Below are 9,539 nucleotides of genomic sequence, written 5' to 3'. Positions count from 1 at the left end.
CGGTCCTAATTTAAAGGTCTCCTATCATGCAAAATGCATTTTTTGATGTCTTTCATACTTTTTTTGCGTCCGATATGATCTGAAATGTGGACTGGCTTTACACCCACGGCTCTATCAGAAACGTGGCTATCAGAAACAATGTGCAACGTGTTTTGGAAGTAATATGGTCTTTGTTTACATTAACAAGCATCGCTAACACTCAGAGCTAACGCTGTACTGGAGAGAGTATGTGTAACAAAGCAGGATATAAATAGGTACTCACCTTGTGGTAAACTCGCAAGAGAAAAAGCATTTGAGCTCCATACTGTTTCAGAAATAATCCTGGTGGTTTTGAACATAATATGGCGTTTAATCACAGCAGCATTCAGCTGAGTACCTACCGTTTTTTAAAGCTACGGACCCAGAATCAGCACTTCTCTAACAGGGCTGAAATACAGGGGTATGAGGCATGGCTAGAATGGGTGATGTGTTATGTATTTTGAGAAAAACACTTCATAGACATTTTTTTTTATATATATATCTGAGACCTATAATATATGCCTACAAATGGTATAATAGGAGACCTTTAAGTATTTGATATTTCATTATCTGGGTAGCAAGGCTATCTTTAATCCTTACCATTAGCAACACAGAGATTCCAGCCCCGGCTTCATAAACAGAACACAGATAAACTGGGATTACAACATACACAGAAGAAGAGATAATTCACTCTCTGCTCAGGTAGACATTGCTCCATTATACTTTTACATTGCCTTGTGCTGCTATCATATTGCTTTGAATGGTGTTTAAATACACTTCTTAAAAAAGATAATACTAGCCAAAGGAAGAAATCAGACAAATATATTATTTGTGTGTTGTCACTTTCAAAGCAAGAGACATCCCACAGTGTATACCTCAAACGACCCTCTCTCACACTGACATGGCCTACTAACAGTGCAGCCTCCTGGCACCAGGCCCAGACTGCAGGCCTAATTCTGACTGACAGCTACCAAATGACAAAATCAGCCGCTTGTTCCCATGAAAGGCCCCAGCTATAGACAACTGGGTTGGCCTGTGACCCTGAATAAACAGTAGCCTCTTCCCTCCACCCCTTCTGTTCCCGCCGCCACCCAAACACACGCATGCACAATGCCCATCCTCATCAATGAGGTAATCAATAGCTAGTGACTGATATTGATGAGTCTTACTCAGCTGCTGTCCATTCCCAGCTCCTGTTGGTGTTCGGGGGAGATGAACTTGTGGTTTCAGTATCTCTCTTACACACACACACAGCCAAACACACATACACACACACACAGCCGAACACACATACACAACATATCAAAAAAAATCAAAAGCTGTCTCTTGCATATTCTAATTTGTTTCCATTTTTCAACACGACTTCACAGACTTCACAAGCTAGAAACCATGGCAACAGCAAGCTTGTTGCTTCATACTACAATGGATTTGTTTTCCATTCCCTGACCAATGTTCACATTAACTTTGACCACCAAGAGCAGTTCAAAGTGTGCCAAGGTTTCTGTTGTCAGGTGGTATTTCAAGTGTATCTGTTTTTTAAGGGATCTTTGACGATCCCAATAATTCCCTTAATATTCTCTAGTGGATCCAGAATGTGGCAGCATACAAGAACTATAAAAAAAACACCAATTTTAGCAGCTCTGCACTTGCTTCCTGCAAATGCCAGAATTGTATTTTAAAACCTGTCTCGACACCTTCAAAGCTCTTAAAGTCAGGCACCATCTTCTCATAAAGAGCTCATAGGACGCTATTACGCCACTAGAGCAGCATGCTTTCAGAATGTATTTGAGGCTTCAGGACTCTCCAAAAGTAGTACAGCAGCCGAAGCTTTTAGCCATCAAGCTCCTCTGGTGTGGAACCAGCTCCCAGCTTGTGTCCTGTCCACGTTTAAGAGGAGGCTTCAGATTTCTCTCTTTAAAAAACGTTAGTTAAGGCTGGCTCAGGCTAAAGGTGGACCAGCCCATAGTTTTGCTTCTATAGGCTTAATACTTGTGATTCATGGTAAACATCCGCGGTGGAATTTCAAGAGGAATTTTTGATACAAATTTGGAATGTGATTCATTTGCATTTAAAAAAATTACGCATTAAGGTTTCCAGATGAATCGCATGCATTAACGTTGACAGTGACAGCCCTTGTTTAAAGTCGTTATTGGTATTATTGTAGATTAAGGAGCAGATGGTTGTCCACTCAATAGCTCCAGTGGATTTTATTTTCTAACCAATATCTCACTAATTTGTCATACTGGATTGTTATGGTTGGTTTGGTTGCAGTATGTTGCCCGGTCACAATCACAAACCAATCTGGACCAAACCATGGACTTCACAAATGTCCTTTAATAGGAAACAGGACTGGATGAGAACATTGTAAGAGAGCTCAGGTGCACCAGGTGGCTGTGCAAGAAATCATCAACAGCAGCTGCCAGATTCATAGCTAATCCAAATATGTTTAAGAGGCCTAAGAGTAAAAAATCCAATTGGGATCTTAGCTGAGGGGCTCTCATCCTGTAGCTCAGGTGCAGTCTGGTTCCACATTTCTCCTCTCAACGTCCCTTCCACAGATGCTGCCTGGATCCAACAATGGTTTCCCTAAATTAAGAGTACTAAACAGGCTGATTGGCCAACATCATAAAATGATTGAACCATAATAATAACTCTAAATGGTTACAACAAACAAGCAGGCATTTAAACAGAGAAGGATGAGGGATGCAAAAATGGAGAGGCAATTCAATATTATTGGGAACCATTTGAAACCCAACTCTCAGACCTTAACATTCATGCAATATCGTACTGCTGTTCCTTTAGGGTTGTATTGTATGAACATGTTTTATATTTATTATTGTAAATGCCATTTTAGGGACAGGCATTGGAAATTAACAGTAGCTATAAATCCTTTGATACATTGCATTGTATAGGTTTTGCAATTTTCTGTGTACATTGTATTTTTCGCTAATAATAAACAAAACATTCAAATACAATTCAAAGAGAACTTACACACATGTTTATCCATATTGCAATGTCTATTGTTATCAAGGCCAAACAAAACTGCTTTTGAGTTCCGATTTGCATGCCTATTCTTATGCATTTATAGACTATTTGGGTTTTTATATAATTATTTTAAGTTGTTGGGGTTATTATGGGACCCACAAATATGTTTGATTTTTTCGAAGAGCTGTTTCATTTATTTCCAAGAATGAATGGTGGGTAGCATATCAACACATGATTTACAACTTGCAAACTGCATCCACTGAAAGAGATTGGGCTCGTTCAGCTAGTGTATTTCACCATGATAATCCACACATACAGTAAAACTATTAGTAAGCGAGAACAGCGTACAAAGTTGAAAGCTATTTTATCTTAAATACAGAATGTTGGTTTTTTGCACTTGTGAAAACTAAGGCACTGCCAAGGCAAATATATAGATTGATGGAATGTTATAGAAAGAAAAACCTTGATTTGTGTAAATCAAACTGCTGAAGCATCATATTCATGTCAGATCAAATAAATGGTGGGTTTTGTTGTCCGTATAAATATTATAAGACTTAGAAGTCTATTTTAAAGACACATGGAAAGCTCCAGATCTGTAAAAAATCCTGTGTTTTTTCATTTTCATTTGAACGGCTAGTGTCTTACTTAAAGGTGGGGTAGGTAAGTTTGAGAAACCGGCTCGAGATACACTTTTTGTTATATTCCATGGAATGCTCTTAACATCCCGATAGCAATGAATATCTTACAGTAAGTGCTTTGACAAAGAATCCATAAAAACATTTCATCTGTGGAAGCCGTAATACTGTAAAAAGCACGACCAATCATTTTAGCCGGCCTGGCTAAAGTAACTGGATGGCCTACCTGCCTGTCAGCCTTCCATCTGGGCACAAACTTATCTCGTGCCCTCATTGGTCATGTGCGCGTTCGTGTGTGTTGGACGAGGGGCTCTGTAAGGAAGTGGCACATTTTTTCCGGCTGTGTATTTTCAAATTCTAGTGCACTCGAGCTGGTTTCTCCAAAATGACCTACCCCACCTTTAAGTATAACGTTTCTTTAATTACTCAGCTGTTTTGTGAAGATGCTGTCCTGTGCTAGTTTAGAGCTAATAATCAACATACTGTCTTTATTTGACACATGTCAATGTGTGCATGCAATGTCAGTATGATGACCATACATATGCAATGGGCACACTCACTCAGCTGCATGTTTTAGTATTACTGATAGTGTCACATTACATTACATGTCACTTGTTAGACGCTTTTATCCAAAACGACTTACATACATTCAGTACGCAATGTGTCACAGTAGCAATTTTGGGTGAAGTGTCTTGCCCAGGGAAACAACGACATGCTGACAGCAGTGGGACTTGAACCCTGCTCTCCAATGATCCCAAGATCAACGCACTAGCTCACTGAGCCTCAGCCTCAACCACCAAAGGTGAAATAAACATTGTAATACATCATAAGTGGACCATGTCTTCAAGATAACTACTTGAAATTGTCTCTAAAGTGTTTCCAACCATTTGTTTCTATTATAACCCAAAACCTTTCAGTCCAGGTTCTACAGATTGAGTGACTGCAAGATCTTAAAGCAGCATCAAAGCAACCCTACTGTATGTCTTCATTTTAAATGTATCTCTTATCCATAATGCTGACCTCTCTTCGGACGACACAAGTGAAAGGAAGAACGTCTGTGAGCTGTGTAAACAAGCCTACCTCACAAAGGGAGCCAGATTCCTGCGCCACACTTGCATGAAAATAGCTAACACCGACGAAAGGATGCTTTTTCATGCAGGCTATTGTATATAATGTGTGGTGTTAATTGCACAGATAGCTGACTTCGATCTGTGACTGCCAGTTTGGGATGTTTGGCTATTCTCAGCCACCACAATCCGTGTCTAATCAATAGTGGCACTCGTGTGGAATTTCCCAATCAATTTTCAATGAAAGGCAGACAAAACCAGCAGCCTTGAGTCATTGTTGGAGTCAGCAAAACATCCACAAAGCTGGACACTTTACATAAGTTTGTATATCGTGGTATATAAGTGGCTATGTTTCTCAGTCACTGACACATAAAATTACTCAGATGTAGACATCCAAACCACTTGCTTTCACATATATCCTAAAAGGATAAAAGTGCCCTTCACATTCATTCATCCTAAAGGAATATCTACAGAAGGGGAGAATTTACTGGATTGGATTTCAAAATCCAATTCAATTCTCAAGCTCCTATATGTTTTCTAATATAGGAGGAAAAAAAAGTTTTCAATTTGATCTGGAGCTTAAAATGATATTAGGTATAAGATATAAGATGCTAGATATACAAACTAACTAATGTGGGGCATTACAACTTTAGGTTTATGGTTGTAATTCTTTAAAGCCCCTCTAATACATTTTTTTAATTCTTACAATAAACTAAATTACTATGCGCAAGGTTTTGGTCGTAGTGAATAACACACAGAGAATTAATACTTGTTGTTATCTTGCTACTGTTAGCTAGCTCACACCGATTGATTGTTTTGTCGCACCAATTAATTACAGACTGTTCAATTACCCTATATATTTAACAGTGGCTTCTTAACTACACTATAATAGTGATATTTTACTTAAAAAGTGAAAAAACTCTGATGTATGACACTTAATTTTGTATTGCAGTTTTCACCGGAGCCATCACAACATCATAACTACTGATAGTGTAAATAGGCAACTGCTAATACCTTAGCCATAACAAATGTAAAGGACAAAATATAATCAAATGGAAATATCATGTTAACTACATTTTTCAGTGCTTTCATGCATTAGTGTATCTGGCAGAGGTGGGGACTCGAGTCACATGACTTGACTCGAGTCGGTCCCTTGACTAACATTGATAAAAGACTTGACCTGACTTTGACTTGGTATTCATGACTTGAGACTTGACTTAAGCTCGAGACAGATGACTTGAAAGGACTTGACCTTTTCAAATTAAATATTTGCGTTTGTTTTTCTAGTGAGATATTTAGTTTTTTCGAAACGTGATTGGGTGATTATAGCGCCATGCGCGCAAACCTGGCAACCCACTAGAAGGCAGGAGCGTCAGTTCACATGGCAGCGGCGAGCGTTACTCCACAAATAGTGAAGTTTGGATTCAAGGATTATTTTGTCGATGACGGTAATAAGAAGAGAACAGCGGTATGCAGGGTCTGCAGCATAAAGATCAGTGACAGGACCACCACAACATCCAACTTCATTCGTCACTACAAAATACCCCACAGAGAAAGGTGCGTGCATGTGTTGTGTTAGCTAGAAAGCTAACGTTAAGTTTAAGCTACGTTAGACTTGGTTTCAAATCGATTAAACATTGCAAAGAGAAGACAAAACGGTAAATGAACACTAGAACCGTCAAGGGATTCATTTAGACTAACCCTGATACTGACGGGCTGTCAGGAGAGAGAGGGAAAGAGATGCCTCGTTTATTTCCCCTGTGTTATTATCAGAAGTTACTGTAATAGGTTGAATAATGTAGTTCATCTACTTTTAGTAGTTTGTTTAAATGTTTTAATTATGTTGTTTGTAGAAGTGCATAATTTCTTGATTTATTGTAAAAATGAATCTGAACTTTTTGATCTGTTATGATGATAAACTGAAGCAATTTCTAAATTAACCCAATTAAGTGAGTTTTAAATCGTCCTACTTAGTTTATAAGGACATTATGAAGAGGAACAAATCAAATGATTTGAAAATGATATCTATGTAGGTGCTGACGCTGTTGGCTGTTCTAGCGTCTATTTCAATTAAATATGTGTAATGGCAAATATATATATATGATTTTCTTACCTGGAATTCTGCCTTTTTGAACAGACTTTTTGAGTCCTCGCTTATTGTCTGCAGTTCTAGGGTTAATATGATCTAATATGATTGTCATCGGTCTAAATTAGATTTCAAATGATTAACTGTGTATGTAATGAAGATCATAGTGTGGGTTGAATCCATTTTCATAACCACTGTCTTTTAACTGATTTAAATGTGGAAACTGGGCTTATTCATCAGAATGTTGTATGACTTGACTTGACTTGCTTGACCTGAGCAATGATTGACTTGACTTGCTTGACTCTCACCACAGTGACTTGGGACTTGCTTGATACTTGTAGGTCAAGACTTGAGACTTGCTCATGACTTGCACATGTAGGACTTACTCCCACCTCTGGTATCTGGAGTATCTACCTACGCAACTGAGAAATAACACAACCCGGTCTGTTTTTTTTTTGGAAACATGGGATTCAACAAGCCCGCCTTCTGGCCTCACATTCATTCTCATTAGAATATAATGAGTATCTCCCCACGGCTTGAGAACTACCTTGCAGTTGTAGTCACCGCACTAAAGAGTCCTTGGGAAATAAAGCTATTGTAAGTGGATGTGTATATCACATAAATACATTTTTCGTGAAGCTAATTGGCAATTTATTACCACAGCAACCAACAAAACTGTATAATTTCTGCATAATTAATAGTTTGGTGCTGTTTTATTGCCTCTGCTCAGCGAGCAGCATTTTCTCGTTAGATTATTGAAAATTGCAAAAAGCATGAGAGTGCTCATTTACCTAAGTGCTATGACTGAATGTATGTTTAAGAGGCTTTTAAAAGGTTTGCTTTCTCTTCATGGTGGTTTCATGTTGCTTCCAGACACAGTGGGTTATGGGCAGGATAATTAAAACACCTACAAGACAAATGAAAAGCATTACCATGATTTAAACTTCTATTAACACCTGCACACTGAGCCTGATCGTTGCAGTGATTTATCACAACACATGAGATTTCACAGGAGAAACTTGTAGTTTCAATTTGGGCAAGTGAACATGCACTAAATATGTCAGTGTTTGTATATAAACCAATGTACAATATATTTGAGACAATCAGTAATAATCCACCAGTTATGGATTTACCGGAGCCAAGTGAATAACCAGTTCTTCATACCTATATCTGAACGTCTAAAGCTAGCAACACTGAAAACCTGCAATGTGAAAGATGAGAAGAACAGAATGCTGGCACTCAAAACTGAGAGCAGCTACTAAGGAGTGTCTATCCGGAAAGCCAGGGGCTGTGTGTATAGGCAGTGTCAGAGGTCAGAGTGATGGTGTCATTCCTATAGAAACCAGTTCCTTAGAGTGTCATTTTGGAATCAGCCTCACAAACAACCTGAAAGGATCATCACATACCTCCATCTTGGTGGAAAAAAGCTCAAAGACGGCTGTATTTTTTAGGGAAACACAAGAAGGCAAAATTCCCGAGCCAAGTTATTGTTAACTCTTACAGAGAAGTAATCAAAAGCGTCCTGAATGAAACCATTACAAAGTGCAATGGGTTGCGCTCGGTCAGAACCAGAGGGCTCTACAGCAGGGGATTCAAACCAGAACCCAGAACATCATTCCATCTACAAAGCATCAGATTTCGGTGAGGTGCTAGCATGAAGTAAGTTGCCGCACCAAGGGAAGGTCTTACTGTAAGTTATATAACATAGCTCTTGTTTTAGGCAATCCCTCACCTATCACATCTTGTAAGCGTTGCTAATGATCATGGATTCAAGTGGCTGAAATGAGTTTCCTTCAGTTTGGCTGAGCTCACTTTTAGGGATGTAATGAAGATTTTAGACATCCTGAAGGAACTAAGGGAAGAACTGCTGTTCCTTTGCAATCAAATGAGTTAGCTTATTTGGTCCCAGTCCTTGATGAGGATGCCTTCTGAATGTTTCCTTTCTAGGCATTTCCATATCGGAGAAGACCAATGGATCCAACCTGGGGATGCCTCAGGATCTTGCATGAATGGCTAGAGAACATCGGAGAAGAACATCCAATTGCTCAGCAAGAGTCCTTGCACTGAATCAGTTCTTTATATTATGCAATATTAAGATACAAATTGTGAGTTTAGTGTCTAGGGACAAGGCCGAAGGTTCACTACCATCAACAGTATTTCTGATCTGGCTATTCTCTGTGAAACTTTGAAACATCCCTCTGGAAACCGGTGGATGACATCACAGACAAGAATAGTCAAGGGAGACACAGGATTCATTGGAAATGTGGACTTGAAATCTTGAAAAATGAATTGTTGTAAAAGCTTAATAATGCAATGCATTTGAAAAATGATATGTTTATGATGTACCTGTATTAAAAGATCAGTCTGATATATCTTTAGTAGGGTATAATATGGCATCATCATAACCGTTTTTCCAACCTTGGGACCAAGGAAACAGAGATTACCAGTGGGGATCAGTTTAGTCATATTCAATGTTGACAGCCTGAGCTTCAAATGGGGGTGTTGTGAAATGAAGAGCAAGGTGTGTACAGTGAGTTAAGCAGTCATACACGCCACAGCGTATCGGTAAACACCGTTAATCACAGGTTAGCAGATGAGAATGTTAATTGCAGCGAAGGAAATAACAAGACCCAGAGGATGTTTCTATTTATCGACACCCCCACTGTTACTGATAAGGGCCAGCAAGCTCTGTGTGTGTGTGTGTGTGTGTGTGTGTGTGTGTGTGTGTGTGTGTGTGTGTGTGTGTGT

This window comes from Gymnodraco acuticeps, unplaced genomic scaffold (assembly GCF_902827175.1).
Source record: "Gymnodraco acuticeps unplaced genomic scaffold, fGymAcu1.1, whole genome shotgun sequence".
In the NCBI taxonomy this organism is placed as follows: domain Eukaryota; kingdom Metazoa; phylum Chordata; class Actinopteri; order Perciformes; family Bathydraconidae; genus Gymnodraco; species Gymnodraco acuticeps.
The sequence above is the reverse complement of the archived record's forward strand: the minus strand, read 5'-3'. Positions refer to the sequence as shown.